Raw genomic sequence first — 21,112 nt, 5'->3', positions numbered from 1 at the left:
TAAATTACTGTAAGACATCAATGCCTCCAATGCCTATAGAAGTGTCCAAATTACTTAATGTGATACACAAGCTCCTTGCTGTGATTTATGTTTTTAACTTTATTTTATTTTATTTTACATATTTATTTTTAGAGTCAGGCTTTTCCTTGGTCACTCAGCTGGAGTGCAATGGCACCATCACAGCTCACTGCAACCTCCAACTTCTGGTCTCAAATGATCCTCTGGTCTCACCTCAGCCTCCTGAGTTGCTGGGATGACAGTCAAGAGCCACCGCACCCAGCCCCCTCACTGTTGCATGAATGGATGACTAAGTTGATTATGAACCATTTTGGTAAGGTAAGATGATCATCGCATTTTGGGTAACAACATTTGACCTGTAGATAGTCTGCACTCCTGGGAATTATGACACGCCTGCAAATACTTGGCATTGCTATTTAAGACATCTATTGACAGGATACTAAGAGTTATTGACCAAGCACCCACCTTGGGTCAGGCACCGAGCTGGATCCCTCATGTACTTTACCTTGTTTAATGCTCCAACCAGCCTATGATCAAGGAAGGCATTTTGCCTTCTGGTGGTCTGACACAACCGAGTGAAGTGGAAGGACTGGGGGCCATGAAAGACTTAGACTAGAGAAGACAGGGAGGGATAAGAAAAAAGTGTTCAAAGATGAGCTTGGGGGCTGGGCGTGGTGGCTCATGCCTATAATCCCAGAGCTTTGGGAGGCCCAGGCAGAAGGATCACTTGAGACCAGGAATTCAAGATCAGCCTGGGCAACACAGTGAGACCTCATCTCTACAATCTTTTTTTTTTTTTTTTTTTTTGAGACACAGTCTCACTCTGTCTCCCAGGCTGGAGTGCAGTGGCGTGATCTTGGCTTATTGCAACCTCTGCCTCTCGGGTTCAACTGATTCTCGTGCCTCAGCCTCCCGAGTAGCTGGAACTATAGGCACCCACCACCACGCCTGGCTAATTTTTGGATTTTTAGTAGAGACAGCGTTTCACCATGTTGGCCAGGCTGGTCTCGAACTCCTGAACTCAGGTAATCTGCTCACCTCATCCACCCAAAGTGCTGGGATTATAGGCGTGAGCCACTGCGCCTGATCTACAGTTTGTTTTTTGTTTTTTGTTTTTTTTTTTTTGAGATGGAGTCTTGCTCTGTCGCCCAGGCTGGAGTGCAGTGGCCAGATCTCAGCTCACTGCAAGCTCTGCCTCCCGGGTTCACGCCATTCTCCTGCCTCAGCCTCCCGAGTAGCTGGGACCACAGGCGCCGCCACCTCGCCCGGCTAATTTTTTGTGTTTTTAGTAGAGACGGGGTTTCGCCGTGTTAGCCAGGATGGTCTCGATCTCCTGACCTTGTGATCCGCCCGTCTCGGCCTCCCAAAGTGCTGGGATTACAGGCTTGAGCCACCGCGCCCGGCCTGATCTACAGTTTTGTTGTTTTTTTTTTTTTAATTAGCTGGGTGTGATGGCACATGCCTGTAGTCCCAGCTACTCAGGAGGCTGAGGTGGAAGAATTGCTTGAGCCCAGGAGGTCAAGGCTGCAGTGAGCCATGATTGGGCCACTGCGCCAGCCTGGGTTACAAAACCAGGCCCTGTCTCTTAAAAAAAAAAAAGAAAAAAATTAAAGTGAGTGAGGGCAAATGATGAAAGCTGGAAGACCGGTGATGTGAGGGGGTTGCTACTCAGAGGGAACAGGTGGGTAAAACAGGAGCTCTGAGGGTGGAGATTTTCAGGAACACTTCAGTGAGAGCCATCGAGGCAGAGCCCAGTTGGCTTTCGTTGAGTCAGGGGCTTTTGGTCACAGATGAAGCATCTGTTGTCCAATATTTGTTTTTATTTCCCTGCATGGTTAATTATTGTAGATGGTGTCTGATAAGGCAGCGGCCCTCCTGCCCGGAGAGCCAGGGTTATCTGCAGTTTTACAGCCCTGTCACACAGTAATGAAGCAGATAAACTCCTAGGTGGTGGCTGCTTGGACAGTAATTAAAAACTCTGCTGAAAAATATGAGCAAGAAGTGGGGAATATCTGTGGCAGAAAGAGACCAAAGAGATATAGGAAGAGAACTGGTGATTGGAGCTGGTTCAGTGACGCCTGTGCTTCCAGAGCAGGCTGCCTGGGTGGTAGCTTGGCTCCTCTGATCCTGGAAAGGTCAACCCTGCAAAGGTAGAGTCTTCTGTGCAGGTGCTCAGCCCTCATTTCCTCAAAACAACCCCAAGTGCTGGGTATTCGCCTATCCTGTCTCAGAGAAACAGCCTCAAGAGGCCAGTTGACTCCTTTGTAAGCCTAAATAGATGCAAGTCAGGTTCTGTGTTATTTCCCATATTTTAACTCAGGGGTCAGCTGTAATTTAAAATTTGTGTCATTTTTATGTATCACAAAATATCATTCTTCTTTTGATTTTTTCCCCTACCATTTAGAAGTTTAAAAATCATTCTTAACTCGTGTGCTATACGAAACATGCAAGCAGGCAGAGTGTGGTGGCTCATGCCTGTAATGCCAATTCTTTGGGAGGTGGAGGTGAAAGGATTGCTTCCATGAGTTCAAGAATAGCCTGGCCAACATAGCAAGACCCTGTCTCTCAAACAATTTTAAAACTTAGGCCAGGTATGGCGGCTCACACTTGCAATTCCAGCACTTTGTCAGGCTGAAGTGAGAGGATGACTTGGGCTCAGGAGTTCAAGACCAGCCTAGCAACATAGTGAGACCCCCCAACTCTACAAAAATTTCTAAAAATTAGCCAGGGGTATTGGTACATGCCTATAGTCCCAGCTACTTGGGAGGCTGAGGTGGGAGGAGTGCTCAAGCCCAGGAGGTCGAGGCTGCAGTGAGCTGTGATCGCACCACTGCACTCCAGCCTGGGCAACAGAGCATGACCCGTCTCAAAAAAATTTTAAAAACAGGCAGCAGATTTGCTGCCTTTTTGTAATACATGAAAACGACAGGCAAAATTCAAATTTTCATATTCACAAATAAAGTTTTAAACAGCTTTATAGAGGTATAATTTATAGACCATAATTTTCTCTTGAAAAGGTCCAATTCAATGATTTTTTAGTGTATTTAAGGGAGTGCCAAAAAGCTCAGTATCAAGATAAGTAGTATTTTATTACAATATTTTTTAAAATAAAAATTAATGCCAAAAATTCATGGTGAACCAAGCATCAATGTCTTAAACAGAGACAGACTCAGTAACAGTGCCACGCCAAGGCATACTGGAGACAGAGGAAAAGGGAAAAATCCATAATACTGACCCTGCCTTTATTAAAAATGTTAATATTTTGTTCATCATGGATTTTCCCATTAATTTTGATTTTTTTAAATATGGCATTAAAATGTTTATCTTGATTGCTGAGTTTTTTGGCATCACCTTAAATTTTGCAGCCAAAGCAAGTCCTGGGCCTGTGTCTGGGAGCCAGAGGCTGGAGGCAGTGGCATTTGAGGTGAAGGCAGTGAAAAGATAGACAGGGGAGAGCACAGCAAATTCCTAGAGCCTTGGCTTCCTTGCCAATGTCAAATTTTTAAGTTTTCAGGAAAGTTTTTTTAAAATTATAAAGATAATAAGTAGTCCCTTGAGAAAAATACAAACCTTCAAATAGTAAAAATAAAATTCACCCCAAATTCCATCACCCAGAGATAATTGCTACAAACATATTTGGTATTTGCCCTTCTAGATTGTTCTCTATGCATACACAAGGAAATGGATCAGTATTCAATTTATATAAATGAGAACACACTGAGCATGCTATTCTGTAATGTTCCTTTTCATTTGACAGTATGTCATGAGCATCTTTCTATCTCAGCAAATGCAGACCCAAAGCATCATTTTTAATGGCTGCATAGTACTCCATCACAAGGACGCCACATTTAGAAAATAAACTCCCTACCCGTGAGCATCTGGGCTGTTTCTGATAAGAAGGGATTTTAAGAGTAATAACTTACTTCAAATCACTCCCAAACAACAGATTTCATCTTCGCCTTCTCTTCCTGCATACGCACAGGACATCTTTTAAAATGGTTGATATCATAGTGAAATTCCATTTTATATTTCGCAATGCTTGATGTACGGTGTACATTTTTCCATGCTGTTCTATAATCTTTACCCAATTTTTTCTTATTCTAGAGGTCAGCTAACTTTACACTTTTTTTTGTTCATGTTCATGTTCTTTTAAAAAGCCTTTAAAGAAAAAACATTCTTAACTTGCTGGCCATACTTTACATTTTTTTGTTCATGTTAATATTCTTTTAAAAAGGATTTAAAGAAAAAACATTCTTAGCTGGCTGGTCATACAAAAACAGGCCTCTGGCAGAATTTGGCCCATGAGTTTGCTAGCCTCCGTATGAGTCATTTTGACACCGTTCTCTCTATGCTGCAGTGAAGGTCTCTGTATACAGCTCTTCCTTCTATGGAATCATTTCCTTTGGACAACTTCCCAGGAATGAGATTACAGAATCAATGGACAGCATCGTTTTAAATGATCCCTGATATATATTGCTGTATTATAAAATTGTACCACCCAGCAACCTGTGAACATCGGGTTTCTTTCAACCTCACCAGCATTTGATAGTTAAAAAAATTTTTTTTAAATGTATCAGTTTAAATTTTATGCTGATTTAGCAGGTATAAAATAATATCTTGTTTTCATTGCTACCTCTGATTGTTCTCAAAGTAGGGGATGTTTTCATGTGCTCGAGCGCTCTTTGTTGAGAATCAGCTGAAAAGAAGTGATCCCGAACCCCCAGTTCAAAGATGAGACCCTCCTTTGGCTCTAACACCAGTGTGCATGTAACCTCGCTGCTGCATTCAAATGCCAGAGAGAAGCCCAGTGCAGCCTTATCGCTCTGTGGCAGAAAAAAAAAAACAAAACTGGAAAGTAGGCCGAGGAATTAATCCTGCTGGTTCCAGTAATTAGAGTAGACAATGGGGTCGAAAGTTCAGGCTGAGCCTGGAATGCTGCCTGAGTGTCTCTTGCAAGACCTGGACACGGTGCCCCCTGCTCTCTTCCCTATCATCGGCAGTCCATAAGTGCGTTTTCCTTTTCCCCTCTTCTAGTTTAGGAAGACATTTCTGACTTTTCCTCCCATGTGAAGTCAGATGGGTGAGAGGTGGATATGATCCCACTGAGAAACCTCTTTGCTTCTAAAGGGAACTCTTCAAGGGTGTCCTCCTGCTTGTCTTTGGTAACAGGTAAGAAGTGTCAGTTCCTCTCCTTAGACGAGTCCAACACGAGATGCTGCCTTTACTTCCAACGCGGGTTTGCACATCACTCTTTATTTAGCACATTCAATGCATTGACATGATAAGGCTCATAGGGTGGGGCTCTGGTAGAAGTGTAAGATTTCAAATGTAAGATAAGGGTTAAACTTAATGATAGAGCCTCTCTAACCCTTTCCTAAAAAGCCTCTACCCAGGCTTTTTACATAAAGCACAGATGACAAACTCAACTGGCTGTAGAACTAGACCATTAGAATCCAATTAAGTGGAGCAAGCCATTGGGAGGACAATAGGGAGTGGTGGGGACTATGACGAACAGAAAAGTGCATTCTTGTCATCAAAGAATTTACACTGAACATTTTTAAAAGACATGGTTTCAGCCCAACAAAACATGCTTGCAAAGCTGAATTGGGTCCCAAGGACCCCAGCTTGTGAATTCTGGAAGAGCCATCAGCCTCTTCCATCTTTTACACAGCCTCTAACTCCTTGTTTCTATCTCTCTGCTTTCCCACCCTTTCCCAGCATCTCTTTGCTAGGTTCATCTTCACTCCATTGTAAAAAGAGCCAAAGCCTTCTGCTCTTTTGACAGTGAGGTTTGGGGTTGGCAGCCATCACTTCTCCAAATAATCTTACTATGATCTCCACCAGATGACAGCCATGGGCAAAATGGGGGACAGGCGGGCTGGTCTGTACATCTCGAGTTGTAAGGAACAGAGATCCAATCAGGCTCACCTGAGCAAGACAGGATTTATTTAAAAGACACAAGTTTCTCAGAAACAAGGGTGAGAAATAAATAACTGAGAGGCCTCCCGAGAAGCTGAGGGACTGGGGCGTGAGAAGGGGGAGGCATTGCCAGGCTGTGACAGGGTTCTCGGGGTAGAACTTGAGGGCAGGGAGGTATAGTAAAATGAGTCTGTTTCACAGGATTTGGGAGCAAGTATATCATTCATTTAATATACATGAGATTAGGCCGGGCGCGGTGGCTCAAGCCTGTAATCCCAGCACTTTGGGAGGCCGAGACGGGCGGATCACGAGGTCAGGAGATCGAGACCATCCTGGCTGACACGGTGAAACCCCGTCTCTACTAAAAAATACAAAAAACTAGCCGGGCGAGGTGGCGGGCGCCTGTAGTCCCAGCTACTTGGGAGGCTGAGGCAGGAGAATGGCATGAACCCGGGAGGCGGAGCTTGCAGTGAGCTGAGATCCGGCCACTGCACTCCAGCCTGGGTGGCAGAGCGAGACTCCATCTAAAAAAAAAAAAAAAAAAATATACATGAGATTTTGACTGTTTTAGACTGAGTATCCCAGGAGTGCCCACCAGGAATACAAACTACCCCTGAAACTCACAGAGAAACACTCACCCACCTGTTTTCCCAACCTGTCTGTAGAATTCAACTTTCCACCAACGCGTCAGAGATGAGTTGATGATGCGTCATTCATTAAGTTTAACAAGCTGTGTGGCCACCAATTAAGAATTGTGGAAGGATTTCTGCTTCCCTAGTGCTGAATTGGAATACCACAAAATGAGCCTGGGGAGTGAAATGAAACCACCTCCTTGTCAGATGCCTGGCCTTGTGTTTCCAGGCTGGGTTCTGGCTGCACCCAGTTCCTGGGGTCAGGGCTGGGATGGACAACCCCAAATAGTAAAGAGTGGAATGAGCCAGAGATGAGAGCAAGCTGAGTCCTTAGAGAGATGAATGATCAGGGACAGTGAAGCTGAGTTGGAACAGCAAGTCCAAGGTGAAGAGAGTAGCACTAGAAACAGAAGTCCAAGCTAAAAGAGCTGAAAACAAGAAGAATGGGAACAGAGGAAAGTCATGCGGACATTGGTTTCTTAAAAATGCCAAGCATGGCCGGGTACAATGGCTCATTCCTGTAAACCCAGCACTTTGGAAGGCTAAGGTGGGAGGAGTGCTCGAGCCCAGGAGTTTGAGACTAGACTTGGCAACATAGCAAGACCTTGTCTTTACTAGAAATAAAAAATGAACCAGGTGTAGTGGCATGTAACTATAGTCCCAGCTTCTCAGGAGACTAAGGAGGGAGGATCACTTGAGCCTAGGATGTCAAAACTGCAGTGAGCCATGATCACACCGTTGCATTCCAGCCTGGGTGACAAAGTAATACCCTGTCTTAAAAAAGTAAAATGCCAAGCACTTTCCTGGTTCAGATCTTTGAGTATGTGATTCCCTGACCTAGAATATTCTTCACCTGATTACGTGCATGGTGGATTACTTTTCATGCTTGAGATCTCAGTTATATTGTCATGTTCTCAGTAAGGCCTTCAACAGTGGATACCATTAATTTTGCATGCCTAACATTCATACTAGTTTTGGAGGTAACAACATCATTTTCAGTGTATTGGTCAGCTTTGATGCAGTAACAAACAACCCCAAGGTTAGTGGCTTCCAAGAACAAACATTTATTTCACGTTTGTTACATTTCAGCTGCTTCAGCTCCATGCATCTCTCATTCTGGGACCCAGTCTGAAGGAACAGCCTCTATTTGGGACAAGCTGTCCATATGGCAGATGGAAAACAGCAGGTGACAGAACTGAATCACACAATCTCTCTTAAAGCTTCTGGTCAGACTTGGCATTTGTCATATCTGCTCACAGTTCATTGATCAAAACAAGTTGTGGCCGGGCACAGTGGCTCATGCCTGTGATCTTAGCACTTTGGGAGGCCAACGTGGGCAGATCAGGAGTTTGAGACCAGCTTGGCTAATATGGTGAAACCCCATCTCTGCCAAAAAGTATTAAAATTCACCAGGCATGGTGGCGTGTGCCTGTAGTCCCAGCTACTCAGGAGACTGAAGTGGGAGAATGGCTTGAACTCGGGGGACGGAAGTTGCAGTGAGCCAAGATCACAACACTGCACTCCAGCCTGGGTGACAGAGTGAGACCTTGTCTCAAAAAGCAAACAAACAAACAAACAAACAAAAAACAAGTTGTGTCCAAGTCTGTCAGGGGCGGGGAAGGATACACCACCTCTGGGAGGCACTGAAATTTATATGGCAATGGACAGGGATATATAATCCCATTACGAAAAAGAGAGCAAACAGTTGGGAACAATAATACAATCTACCACAGTTACCTAAAAATATGTTTGGCTGCAAGTAACAGAATACCACCTGATAAACAATGACTTAAAAAAATAGGCATTTATTTTTCTCACAAAACAAGAGATCTAGCTCAGGTAATTCCAGAGTTCATTCAACCCAGCAATACCAAAGCCTGTATCTCCGTGAGTCTCTTGCATTTACTATCATGGTTGCAAGAAAGCTGATGACTGTCATTCCAAGATTTATGTCCATGTTCAAAACAAGAAGAAGTGGGAAGTGGTGGTACTGGCAACACCTATCCCTTTTATTCAAAAACAAAAGTTTTTCCAGAACACCTTCTTCCATCCACAGCAGCTTGTCTCATTGGCCAGCCCTGTGTAATACACCTATCCCTTGCTGCAAGGGAGGCTAGGAAGGCAAACATTTCAGTTTTTCTAGTCTTGACAATGGAAATTGACAGAAGGAATGAGGTAGAAATGCATGTTGGTTTGGCCAGACAGTGGGGTCCACCATGGAAACCCTATTTTCTTCCTGCATTCTACATGGCCTTGGAGCAACTGTCAGTCAAGGTTTCCTGCCCTTCCCTTCCCTCCATGCCAAATGAATGAGCCCTTGACCCAAATGAACCAAAGACAGACAATGACTGACATTGATATGTCATGTACGTGAGACACTTAAGAGACACTCCATTCTTTCTCCCTACATCCCTAGAATTTGTCTGGTTCTGGTCATTCCTTCACCCGGTCCAGTTTTTCCATTGCTTCTGCAAATCTCCCACATCTTTCCAATACATTTCCAGCATCATTTTCTGTTGCTTACAATCACTGAACCCTGGCTGATACATCTTTTGCTATAGCTTAGATGTTTGTTCCTGGAAACTTCATGTTGAAATTTGATCCCAGTGTTGGAGGTGGGGCCTAATGGCACAGATTAATGTACAGATTAATGCCCTCCCTTGTGGAGAGTCCTTACTCTATTGGTTCCCTTGAGAATCTGGCACATCTCTCCTCTCTCTTCCGCCCTCTCCCGCCATGCAATCTCTGCACACACCAGTTCCTATTTATCTCCCTTTGGGTGGAAGCAGCACGAGGCCCTCACTAGAAGCCGATGTTGGCACCATGCTTTTTGTACAGCCTGTGGCAGCATGCACCAAAAAAAAGGTCTTTACAAATTACCTAGCCTCAGGTATTCCTTTACAGCAACATAAAATAGACTAAGACATCTTTCCCGACCACTGTGTTTAAATAGGGACTCCTATGCTATTCTCCTACCTCAATACTTTTTTTTCTGGAGACAGAATTTTGCTCTCTTGCCCAGGCTGGAGTGCAGTGGTACGATCTTGGCTCACTGCAACCTCTGCCTCCCAGGTTCAAAGTGATTCTTGTGCCTCAGCTTCCTCAGTAGTTGGGTTTACCGGCATGCGCCACTACGCTTGGCTAATTTTTTGTACTTTCAGTAGAGACGGGGTTTCCCCGTGTTATTCAGGCTGGTCTCAAACTTCTGACCTCCAATGATCCCCCCACCTCGGCCTCCCAAAGTGCTGGGATTATAGGCATGAGCCACTGCACCAGGCCTCTACCTCGATACTTTATTTTTTTAAGCACATAAAATTTCATGATTGCTTCGTGTATTTATATAGTGTCTTTTTCTGATACCAGACCATAAGTTCTATGCAGACAGGGAATGCAACAGTCTTGATGACTACTACATGCCCTGGATCTAATATATGCCTGAATATATTTGAGTATTAATAAATATTTATTAACTAAATGAAGGTTGGCTTAGGCATTTAGAGGTCAGAACTGGAATTTTAATGTTATTTATGATATCAGTTGTTTAAAGCATGCTTCATAGGTAACTTATTGTGGTCTAAAGGTGTAAGTTGGGAATGACGTTAAGAGCAGCTGGAAATGTCAGGGATATCAAGATGGGGGACTAAAGCACCCCAGAAAGTAGATTACTGAATTTCCAGATCCTAGAACAGTGGCTCTCAAATGCTTTTGATCTTTGGCTCACTTAGGCAAGGCCAAAGACCCTTCCTCCCATCTGCAGCCACCAGTTCCTGCTTTGTGACTCGTGCAGTAGGAGTTTTTCAGTGTTGAAAAGCATCATGCAGGAGCCAGGCTTCCAGAAGAACCCTGCGGCTGAGTTCTCGGTAATTCCCAGTAACGCTCTAATTTTAGTTATGACTAGTCAATTGTAGTAACTCACTTAGTAGGTTCCTAGAAAGTGGCACTTAGTCATGCTTCAAGCTGGAAATCGACAGATATATGTGTAACTTGTTCATAAGAACCAGAGGAAGAATGTGACCTTTTGGGATCAGTTGATGGCCTGTAGAAAGGAGCTTAGACCCACTCAGTGGGCTGCAGGCCACATACCAAGAACTGCACCACTGGAACCCAAGGGCTGCAGAGGTGTTGGGGGTTGGGCTCCAGAGTCATACAGCAGGAGTCTGCATACCCAAAGTGCAGATGGAATGGTCCGTAGAATGAATAAACAATACCTCCCACATATAGACACATGAATAATTTTTCAGCGCTAGTGCAATTTTAAAAAATTCTTTAAAAGTACACACTAATTCATAGTGGCTTTTTGTTGTTATGCCTTTTCTCATGAGAAAACACTCATGTGCAGATTGGTGATATTTTTGAAGGTTTAGAAAAGGGCATCCTGGACGGGCACAGTGGCTCACACCTGTAATCCCAGCACTTTGGGAGGCTGAGGCAGGAGGATCACTTGAGCTCAAGAGTTCGAGACCAGCCTGGACAACATAGCGAGACTCGTTTCTACAAAAAATTTAAAAATTAGCTGGATGTGCTGGTGTGACACACCTGTAGTCTCAGCTACTCAGAAGCCGAGGTGGGAGGATCACTTGAGCCCAGGAGTTGGAGGCTACAGTGAGCCATGATCACACCACTGTACTCCAGTCTGGGCAACAGAGAAAGACCCTGTCTCTAAATAAATAAATACATAAATAAATAATAAAAAGAGCATCTTGGTACTAAGCATTGGGATAAAGTTGGGAACCACTGGTTTTGTGCCTCCCTCAGCTACAGAAGCCAGGGAAAGAGGAGTTCAGTCCTCTACAACCCATTTGGGTTGGCACTCAGGCCTCCTCCCTGGCCGTTTGGTTCTGGAGGATTATACTCACTTCCTCATTACCAAGGCAAGCATGCAGAGTTGGATTTGCATGAGTTAAATGCATGTCTGGTACAACCCCACAGTAATAAGTTTTTAGTGTTATTTTTAAAAATTGCATTACAGGCCGGGCACAGTGGCTCAAGCCTGTAACCCCAGCACTCTGGAAAGCCAAGGCAGGCAGATCACTTGAAGTCAGGAATGTGAGAACAGCCTGGCCAACATGGTGAAACTTCGTCTCTACTAAAAATACAAAAATTAGCTGGGCATGGTGGCGCACGCCTGTAATCCCAGCTACTCAGGAGGCTGAGGCAGGAGAATCTCTTGAACCCGGGTGGCAGAAGTTGCAGTGAGCTGAGATCGTGCCACTGCACTCCAACCCAGATGACAGAGTAAAACTCGAGGGGAAAAAAAAAAAAAAAGAAAGAAAGAAAAAAAGTTGCATTACCAAAAAAAAAAAAGTCACCAGGAGTCCCTCCCTGTCCACCTCTGTGCTGCTCAGCCTTCTTTGGGCTGGCTTTGTTCGCAGGCGGGGCCTCCCACAGATGGCTGCTGGCAGCTCTAGGCTCACATTCTACCAGTTTAGTAACCCTACCGAGAAAAGAAAGCATCTCCCCCCATGGTTTCCGCCAAAAAATAGCTGCCATTCATTGAGTGCTTCTTCAGAGCCAAGCCCACCTCCTGGGCACGTTTCTCAATCCTCTCCATTATTCCTCACAATGGCTCTCAGATGTTGGCGCTATTATTATCCCACTTTAAAGTGAGGAGACTGAGGTTACGTAAACTTACCCAAGGTCACAGGGCTACTAAATGACAGAGCTAGAGCTGACGCTCTTAATTGTCACACTATACTGCCCGCCGTGACCATGGACTTTCCTGCAGTTATTCCCCAAATCTCTGGGATGGGGCAGGGCTCATATTTAACAAAAGACACGAAGTGGCAGCTCTGTTCCAGCTGCTTTATGGGTGTTATCTCACTTTTATCCCCATTTCACAGCTAAGGAAACTGAGGCTCAGAGAGGTTAATTAACTTTCCCAAGCTCACACAAGAGTTAGGGCCGGGCACGGTGGCTCACAGCTGTAATCCCAGCACTTTAGGAGGCAGAGGCAGGTGGATCACTTAACGCTAGGAGTTCGAGACCAGCCTGGCCAACATGGTCACACCCCATCTCTACTAAAAATGCAAAAATAAGCTGAGCATGGTTGTGGGCACCTGTAATCCCAGCTACTTGGAAGGCTGAGGCACAAGAATTGCTTGAACCCAGGAGGCAGAAGTTGCAGTGAGCCAAGATCTGGCTACTGCACTCCAGCTTGGGCAACACATTGAGACTCTGTGTCAAAAAAACAAGCAAACAAACAAACAAACAAAACAGAAAAGGGGACATCCAGGGAAGGGAAAGAAGCCAAGCAGGAGTGTGAGCATAGAAGCAGAAAAGGACACTAGTGTCACATCACGGGCAGCCTCAAGAGCTGAGGATACCACCCTTCTTAATTCAGGTGGTTCAGGTAGACAGTGCCAATCCATATGGAGTGAACCTCTCTTTCCCATTTCTTAGGGAACCTGCCTTCCCCCTGCTAGAATTACATTTTAGAATTACAATTAGAACTCCCCCAGCTAGAATTAACATTCTAGGCAGGCTCCCAAAGGAATGGGGATGCTGTTACCAGAAGGGGGAGGCACCCTGGACGCAGAAAGAAGAGAGAGGTCGGCTATCATCAAATCCTTCCGCTCATTCATTCAATAACAAATACGTATTGAACATCAACAGCGTGCCAAGCCTGTGCTTGACATAGAGTCACGAACTCTTGGACTACGGAATCTGCCCTTCGATTTTCCCCTTTCCACTGCTGGATTCAGCTACCCTTTGCTTGCCTTCAATTGTTTCAGTTCTTCAAGTTTAAATTTCTGAAAGAGGCCAGGTATGGTGGCTCACGTCTGTAATCCCAGCACTTTGAGAGGCTGAGGCTAAGGCAGGCAGATCACTTGAGGCCAGGAGTTCAAGACCAGCCTGGGTAACATGTTGAAACTCCGTCTCTACAAAAAAATAAAAAATATACAAAAATTAGCCAGGCGTGGTGGCGCACGCCTGTGGTCCCGGCTACTCGAGAGGTTAAGGTGGGAAGGTCAATTGGGCCCAGGAGGTTGAGGCTTCCATGAGCTATGACCATGCCACTGCACTCCAGCCTGGGTGAGAGAGCGAGACTCTGTCTCAAAAGTAAGTGAATTAATAAATAAATTTCTCAGAGAGTTCTGATTCTCTTGTGTTTTGAGTCTGACTACACGGTAGGTCATGAGCCCAGTCCAATTAGACAGAAAACAGCTGACCATGGCTCCTCAAAGCAGAGCACCACAGGCAGGGATGTCAACATAACCACCTACAGTCAGAAGGTCGCTGCAGCAGATTAGCCACATCATCACCCTTCACTAAAGCCAGCGCATCTCTCCCACTAGCAACAGATTCATACCCAGAGTTACCTTTTTTTTTTTTTTTTTTTTTTTTTTTTGAGACAGAGTCTTGCTCTGTTGCCCAGGCTGGAGTGCAGTGGCGCGAACTCGGCTCACTGCAAGCGCCACCTCCATTCTCCTGCCTCAGCCTCCTGAGTGCAAACGTCCATGCCATTCTCCTGCCTCAGCCTCCAAAGTAGCTGGAACTACAGGTGTCCGCCTCCACGCCTGGCTAATTTTTTTGCATTTTTAGTAGAGACGGGGTTTCACCATGTTAGCCAGGACGGTCTCGATCTCCTGACCTCTTGATCCGCCCACCGTGGACTCCCAAAGTGCTGGGATTACAGGCGTGAGCCACTGTGCCCGGCCCATACCCAGAGTTACCTTGATGGTGCTGGCTATAATCCTATACCCAGGACATTGTTTCAGTCACAAAGGTTGGGGAAAAATGATTATAAACTCTCCTAATACAGACAGTGGTGATGGTTGGGATGCAAATTATCACTGAGCAATTTTTTTTTTTACCATTGCATTTGCATTAAGCCATTTGAATACTACTGAATGATTTATATGTTGAAAGGGACTCTATTCCCCATTGCAGGAGATGAGACGCACAATTAGCTCATGATTAGTCATCTCTGAAGAAGAGGTATAATGGGCCCGAGTGGGAAAGTAGAAACTCACGGGTTCACCAGGCACAGTGGTGCACGCCTGGAGTCCCAGCTACTCAGGAGGCTGAGATGAGAAGATCTCCTGAGATGGGAGTTCAAAGCCAACTTGGCAGTATAGCGAGAACTTGTCTCAAGAAAGAGAATGGAAGGAAGGAAGGAAGGAAGGAAGGAAGGAAGGAAGGAAGGAAGGAAGGAAGGAGGGAGGGAGGGAGGGAAGTTATCTTAGGATTGCACATTGGGTCTGCCTTTCTAAAGAACAATTTGGCAATAGCTATTAAACACTGAATATACAAAATCTTTTTGATCCAGTAATTCTAGGAATTTGTCCTAAGGACGTAATCAGAGTTGTATGGGGAAATATTTCTCCAAGGTGGTTCACTGCAGCATTAATATAATACTAAGCCAGGTGTGGTGGCTCACGCCTGTAATCCCAGCACTTTGGGAGTCCAAGGCAGGTGGATCACGAGGTCAAGAGTTTGAGACCAGTCTGACCAAAACGGTGAAACCCCGTCTCTACTAAAAATACAAAAGTTAACCAGGTGTGGTGGTGCGCGCCTGTAATCCCAGCTACTCAGGAAGCTGAGGCAGGAGAATCACTTGAACCCAGGAGGCTGAGGTTACAGTGAGCTGAGATCACATTACTGTACTCCAGGCTGGGCAACAGAGCGAGATTCCATCTAAAAAAAAAAAAACCCATATATATGTGTATATATATGTATATATATGTGTATATATGTGTGTATATATGTATATATGTGTATATATATGTGTATATATATGTATGTATATATATTGTATATGTATGTGTGTATATATAGTATGTATGTGTCTATCATGTGTATATATATTACTAAAGAAATTAGGCCAGGCTCAGTGGCTCACGACTGTAATCCCATCACTTTGGGAGGCTGAAGCAGGTGGATCACTTGAGGTCAGGAGTTGGAAACCAGCCTGGCCAACATGGTGAAACCCTGTCTCTACTAAAAATACAAATTTAGCTGGGTGTGGTGGCACACACCTGTAGTTCCAGCTACTCTGGAGGCTGAAGCACGATAATTGCTTGAACCTGGGAGGCAGAAGTTGCAGTGAGCTGAGATAGCACCACTGCCCTCCAGCCTGGGGCAACAGAGTGAGATGCCATCTCAAAAATAAATAAATAAACAAATACATTTTTCAAAATTAGGAGCAACCTAAATGTCCAATAATTGAGGATTAGCTAAGTAAATGATGGCACGTCCATGTGATAGACGCAGTGCAATCCAAAAGAAATTATGTGAAAGAGTATTAAATGACATGAGAAAATGTGGTATTTTAAAAAGCAAGCTGGCCAGGCACAGTGGCTCACGCCTGTAATCCCAACACTTTGGGAGACCAAGGTGGGTGGATCACGAGGTCAGGAGTTCAAGACTAGTCTGGCCGAGATAGTGAAACCCCGTCTCTACTAAAACTACAAAAAATTAGCCGAGCATGGCGGCAGGCGCCTGTAATCCCAGCTACTTGGGAGGCTGAGGCAGATAATTGCTGAACCCCGGAGGCGGAGCTTGCAGTGAGCCAAGATCATGCCACTGCACTCCAGCCTGGGTGACACAGTGAGACTCCATCTCAAAAAAAAAAAAAAAGAGCAAGCTATAAAACATTATGAACAATACACCATTTCTGTAAGGTTAGTTTTGAAAATATTTGGGCAACAGGATAGAGTGCAGGAATAATATAGCGATTAAGGCCAAGGCTTTGTGCTCAGACAGATAAGAGTTGAATTCTTAGCCCCGCTACTTATCAGCTTGAATACTGTGAGCCTCAGCTTCCCCATCTGTGAAATGGGACTAGGACAGGGACTATCTAACACCTAGGGCATGACGCTTATTAAACAGATGTTCCTAACGAGAATGGTGGGCAATGAACTGTGTGTGTGTGTGTGTGTGTGTGTGTGTGTGTGTGAGCTCACTGTGGATACTTTCTTGATACATTCAATTCTTTCTGAATTAGGCAGGTATTGCTATTGTAATTAGGAACAAAGTCATTAACATAAAAAATAAAAGGCATAATAGTTTAGAGAGAAATCCCAAGAATATTATTCAACATCAGAAATGCCATCAGGACAGAAGGAATGTCAACTGTGTGCTAATTTGCCACGCAAATTTTGCTCTCAGAGTCGTCTGTTTCAAATCATGTTGTGGCATTTCTGTTCCTCTTTTTCTTAAGGACTTGTTCCAAGAATTTAAAAAAATTTTTTTTATTTAATAAAAGAAAAAAGGAAAACCCCCAAACTTCAAGCCATGTGGGTGAGTACAATTTGCAGAAAATATTTCCAAAATGTTGTAGCCAATATAGGCCATGTTTTAAACCTCAGATATCTGAGCAAATATCTAAGTTTTGCTTATAAACCATATGAAGTCCTTCAGACTGGTAACACCTGGCTTGTTGGAAATTATTTAGGGGGAAGGCTCCAGGGACGTTCATTAGTTTTGCCTGCCCGGTCTCCAATCCCCCTTACCTCCCATCCCCATCATCTGGCATCTGAACCTGGATATTTATCTGGGAAACTACCGCCTTCCATCTAGAACCATGTGATTCAGTGGGGCCCACTCATGTCTTGGTTTGACTCAGTTCTGACCAATAAGACTATTACATTGTTCTGGCCCCCAGGATTGGCTCAAGGGTGGACATGTAATCCAAGCTAAGGCAATCAGAGTCAAGGAATCCTAGCCCTGGGATTTTTGCTAGAATTATTGACAAGTAGATGCTGTCTTTCCACTGGGGTGCTAGGTGATGGCATATGAGGCTGAAACTGCTAGAAACAGTGTTAACACCATTTAGAGAAAGCCTGCTTAAGAATGGAACAAACACAAAGGAAGAAAAGCCAAGAAATGGACACAGTCAGATTCCTGCTGATAGCCTTCAAGCACAGAGATTCAGCCATGCCTAATGCTCGCACACACTCCTCTCTGTGTAAGCCAATTTGAATTGGTTTTCTGTTGCTTACAACTGAAAACTCCCTGACTACTACAGAAGATCAGTCTGAAGTGGCAAAAACATTAATTCCATTACATGTTCCAAGAGCCAACAGTGTGTATAGTATTTCAGGTGCTAATGACTCATTCAGTGTCTCTTAAGTGGAGCTCCTCCAGAACTGGCTTCAGAGGACACCTAAGAGCCCTTTGTAATTAGCTCATTAAAGGAACTCTGGCAAAGTGGTTGTCAACTTGCTTGAAAACAGTTGTCTTGGCTGGGCGTGGTGGCACATGCCTGTAGTCCCAGCTACTGGGGAGGCTGAGGCAGGAGAATTGCTGGAACCCTGGGGGTGGAGGTTGCAGCAATCTAAGATCACGCCACTGCACTCCTGCCTGGGTGACAGAGTGAGACTCTGTCTCAAAAACAAAAAACAAACAAACAAAACCAATTGTCTTGAGTAGGCTAAGCCTTTCCCCTGCTACCTCGAATACATGATACGGCTTTGCAAAACATTTTTCAGTGTTAGGACAAATATAGGCCTACATTCAACCTCTGGCCCAATTAATACAATTCTCACTAAAATGTTTAACCCTTTATTTGTAATCCTTTTACCTGAACAGAAACAGTAACAAAAACAAAACATTGCAAAGAGGTTGTATTTTAGAGAGAGTGAGAGAGACCAGCCACTGCTATGCTTCATAGTGGGTTCTATGGATAATGGTGAAGCTATTTATATTTCATTTTACTATCCTATTTCCACTCCTTTTGCTGTGTTTAAGAAGCTATAGATTGCCTCTAAATGCTGAGTTCCTGGGCAGTTGTTCTTTTTCCTCTGTCAAAATGTTTTAAAGGATAGTCAACAACCGAAGAAGTCAATTCAAGTTGAAAAGAGCCTTTATTGAATTCCCAGTGATCACAGGACAGGGCCAGACCTGGGGAAGATGAAAAGATGAGGAACCCTAATTCAAGTTTCCTGGAGATCACTGTCTGGTTGGGGAGATAGGAATGTGGTTTAGTGTGGTAGGCCTAGTCTATCTGCATTCAAATCATGGTTCTGTCACTCCAGCCAGGTCCTTGGGCAAGTTCCTGAATCTCTCTGTCCCTCAGTTGCTTCATCTGTGAAATGGGAAGGATCATGATAGTACCTACCTAATAGTCATGTTCTGATGACTAAATGAGCTAGTATACAGGAACTTCTCAGAAGAATGTCTAGCACTCAAAAAAATGTCAAAGTTTTCTTTCTTTTGTATTTTAATTTGTGTCTGGTTTTGATGTTTCCCCAATACTTCTCAGGTATACCTTGGGATCAAAAATCAGCATGGTGATTTTTGGCGATGGTCATTGTGATGGTTAATATGAATTCTCAACTTGACTGGAGTGAAGGATGCAAAGCATTATTCCTGGGTGTGTCTGTTAACATCTGACTGGGAGAGGCAGACCCACCCTCAAACTGGGTGGGCGCCATCTAATCAGCTGCCAGCACGGCTAGGATTAAAGCAGCCAGAAGAACATGGAAGCACTAGACTGGCTGAGTCTTCCAGCCTCATCTTTCTCCTGTGCTGGATGCTTCCTGCCCTGGAACATCGGACTCCAAGTTCTTCTGCTTTTGGACTCTTGGACTTGCACCAGTGGTTTGCCAGGGGCTCTCAGGCCTTCGGCCACAGACTGAAGGTTGCCCTGACGGCTTCCCTACTTTTGAAGTTTTGGGACTCGGACTGACTTCCTGGCTCCTCAGCTTGCAGACGGCCTATTGTGAGACTTCACCTTGTGATCGTGTGAGTCAATACTCCTTAATAAACTCCCCTTTATATACACATCTATCCTATTAGTGTTGTCCCGCTAGAGAACCCTAATACAGTTACATATATCCCAAAATTCCCTCACAAGTCCCATGGGAAGCAGCTACACTGGCCATCCATAGATCATCTCTCAATACAGTAAGTCCTGCCCAGCCAGTTGATTCCACGTTATTATTTGGTTGGGAACCAGATGAAGCCGTTTCCTTGTATTTAGAGGTCAAATTGTAGGGGAAATGTTAATCTTTCAATATTGTAAAAACATGTATAAACACTGGACTCCTACTCAGGGCAGCAAAGGGCCACATGGGAAAAGAAGCTGGTGATTCCTGAGGCTGGTGGAGGATCAGCCATCTGCAGCTGCCACCTTAACCTCACCCTGGACATGCTCCCACTCCACAGCCTGCAGAAGCAAACTGCCTGTCCTTATTATATTATTCTTACTTTCTCTTCACAAACATACATGACTGAGTCCGTGTACATTAAAGGCTTATGGGATGCAATTTTCTGTGTTTAATTGTTTTTTTTTTTCTTTTTTTTTTTTTTTGGAGACAGAGTCTTACTCTGTCTCCCGGGCTGGAGTGCAGTGGTGCCGTCTCGACTTACTGCAACCTCTGCCTCGCGGGTTCAAGCAATTCTTGTGCCTCAGCCTGGTATTACAGACAGGCACCACACCCGGCTAATTTTTTGTATTTTAGTAGAGACATGGTTCCACCATGTTGCCCAGACTTGTCTCAAATTCCTGAGCTCAGGCAATCCACTCCCTCGGCCTCCCAAAGTGCTAGGATTACAGGCGTGAGCCACCGAACCCAGCCCAATTCCCTATATTTAATTCTGCTCAATATTAAGACAGTTCGGAAATGGTAGATATCAGGCCACATTTGGCATCTGGAGTTCCCAATCCACTTTTACCTGGTAAAAATGTTAAAAAGTGTGACAGCTGGAGTTTCAAGCATGAGACTTGAGTCCAAAGCCTGGCACCACAGTTTACCAGGAAGTGACCCAGGGCTGGTCACTTCATCTCCTTCAGCGTTAGTCTCCTCCAATGAAAAGAGGATCTTGAAAATATTCACCGCCTACAGTTGCTGAGAGATGAAGGTTAAGCGCACATAATTGTTAGATTTTAAGTGCATTCATAGCCAGGTGTGGTGTCTCACACCTGTAATCCCAGCACTTTGGGAGTCTGAGGTGGGAGGATCCTTGAGGTCAGGAGTTTGAGACCAGCCTGGGCAACATAGTGAGAACCCATCTCTACAAAAAATAAAAGAAACTAGAATCAGCCGGGCATGGTGGCTCACACCTGTTATCCCAGCACTTTCGGAGGCCTAGATGGGTGGATCACCTGAGTTTGGGAGTTCGAGACCAGCCTGACCAACATGGAGAAACCCCATCTCTACGAAAAATACAAAATTAGCCAGGCGTGGTGGTGTGCACCTGTAGTCCCAGCTACTAGGGAGGCTGAGGGAGGAGAATTGCTTGAACCCGGGAGGCAGAGGTTTCAGTGAGCCAAGATTGCGCCATTGCACTCTAGCCTGGGCAACAGGCTTAAACCCCGTCTCCAAAAAAAAAAAAAAAAAAAAACCAAAAAACTAGAAAGTGCATTCATGTATTATTTACTATTTCAACAAATTTAGCATGGTACCAAGGTCTAAGTGAGTCTAAGGGACTAAGTCTAAGGGTTTAAGTCAGTCCCTGACCTCAAGAAGCACCCAGGTATGTGGAGAAGGTGTCATAGCAAATGTATAATGCCACTATGACGTGGCGAGCGTGATCACCATTATCTCTGAGTACCTGCCAATACTCCAATCTTTTTGTAGCTTCAAATAAAATGATCT

At 44.6% G+C, this 21,112-nt stretch overlaps 1 long non-coding RNA gene across 1 annotated transcript in view; it reads left to right on the top strand.

Annotated features, from left to right (window-relative positions):
* The window catches only part of LOC144332713 (uncharacterized), a 37,196-nt gene extending 17,426 nt beyond the window's left edge, over nucleotides 1–19,770 (top strand). The window contains exons 3-4 of the long non-coding RNA XR_013400720.1: nucleotides 133–336; nucleotides 18,775–19,770. This is a non-coding gene — a long non-coding RNA (uncharacterized LOC144332713). The remainder of the gene's footprint in view (nucleotides 1–132; nucleotides 337–18,774) is intronic.
* The last annotated feature ends 1,342 nt before the right edge of the window (nucleotides 19,771–21,112 follow it).

The sequence above is a fragment of the Macaca mulatta genome, chromosome 11 (assembly GCF_049350105.2).
Source record: "Macaca mulatta isolate MMU2019108-1 chromosome 11, T2T-MMU8v2.0, whole genome shotgun sequence".
NCBI classification, from domain to species: domain Eukaryota; kingdom Metazoa; phylum Chordata; class Mammalia; order Primates; family Cercopithecidae; genus Macaca; species Macaca mulatta.
This window is presented reverse-complemented; position numbering and strand designations above follow the sequence as displayed.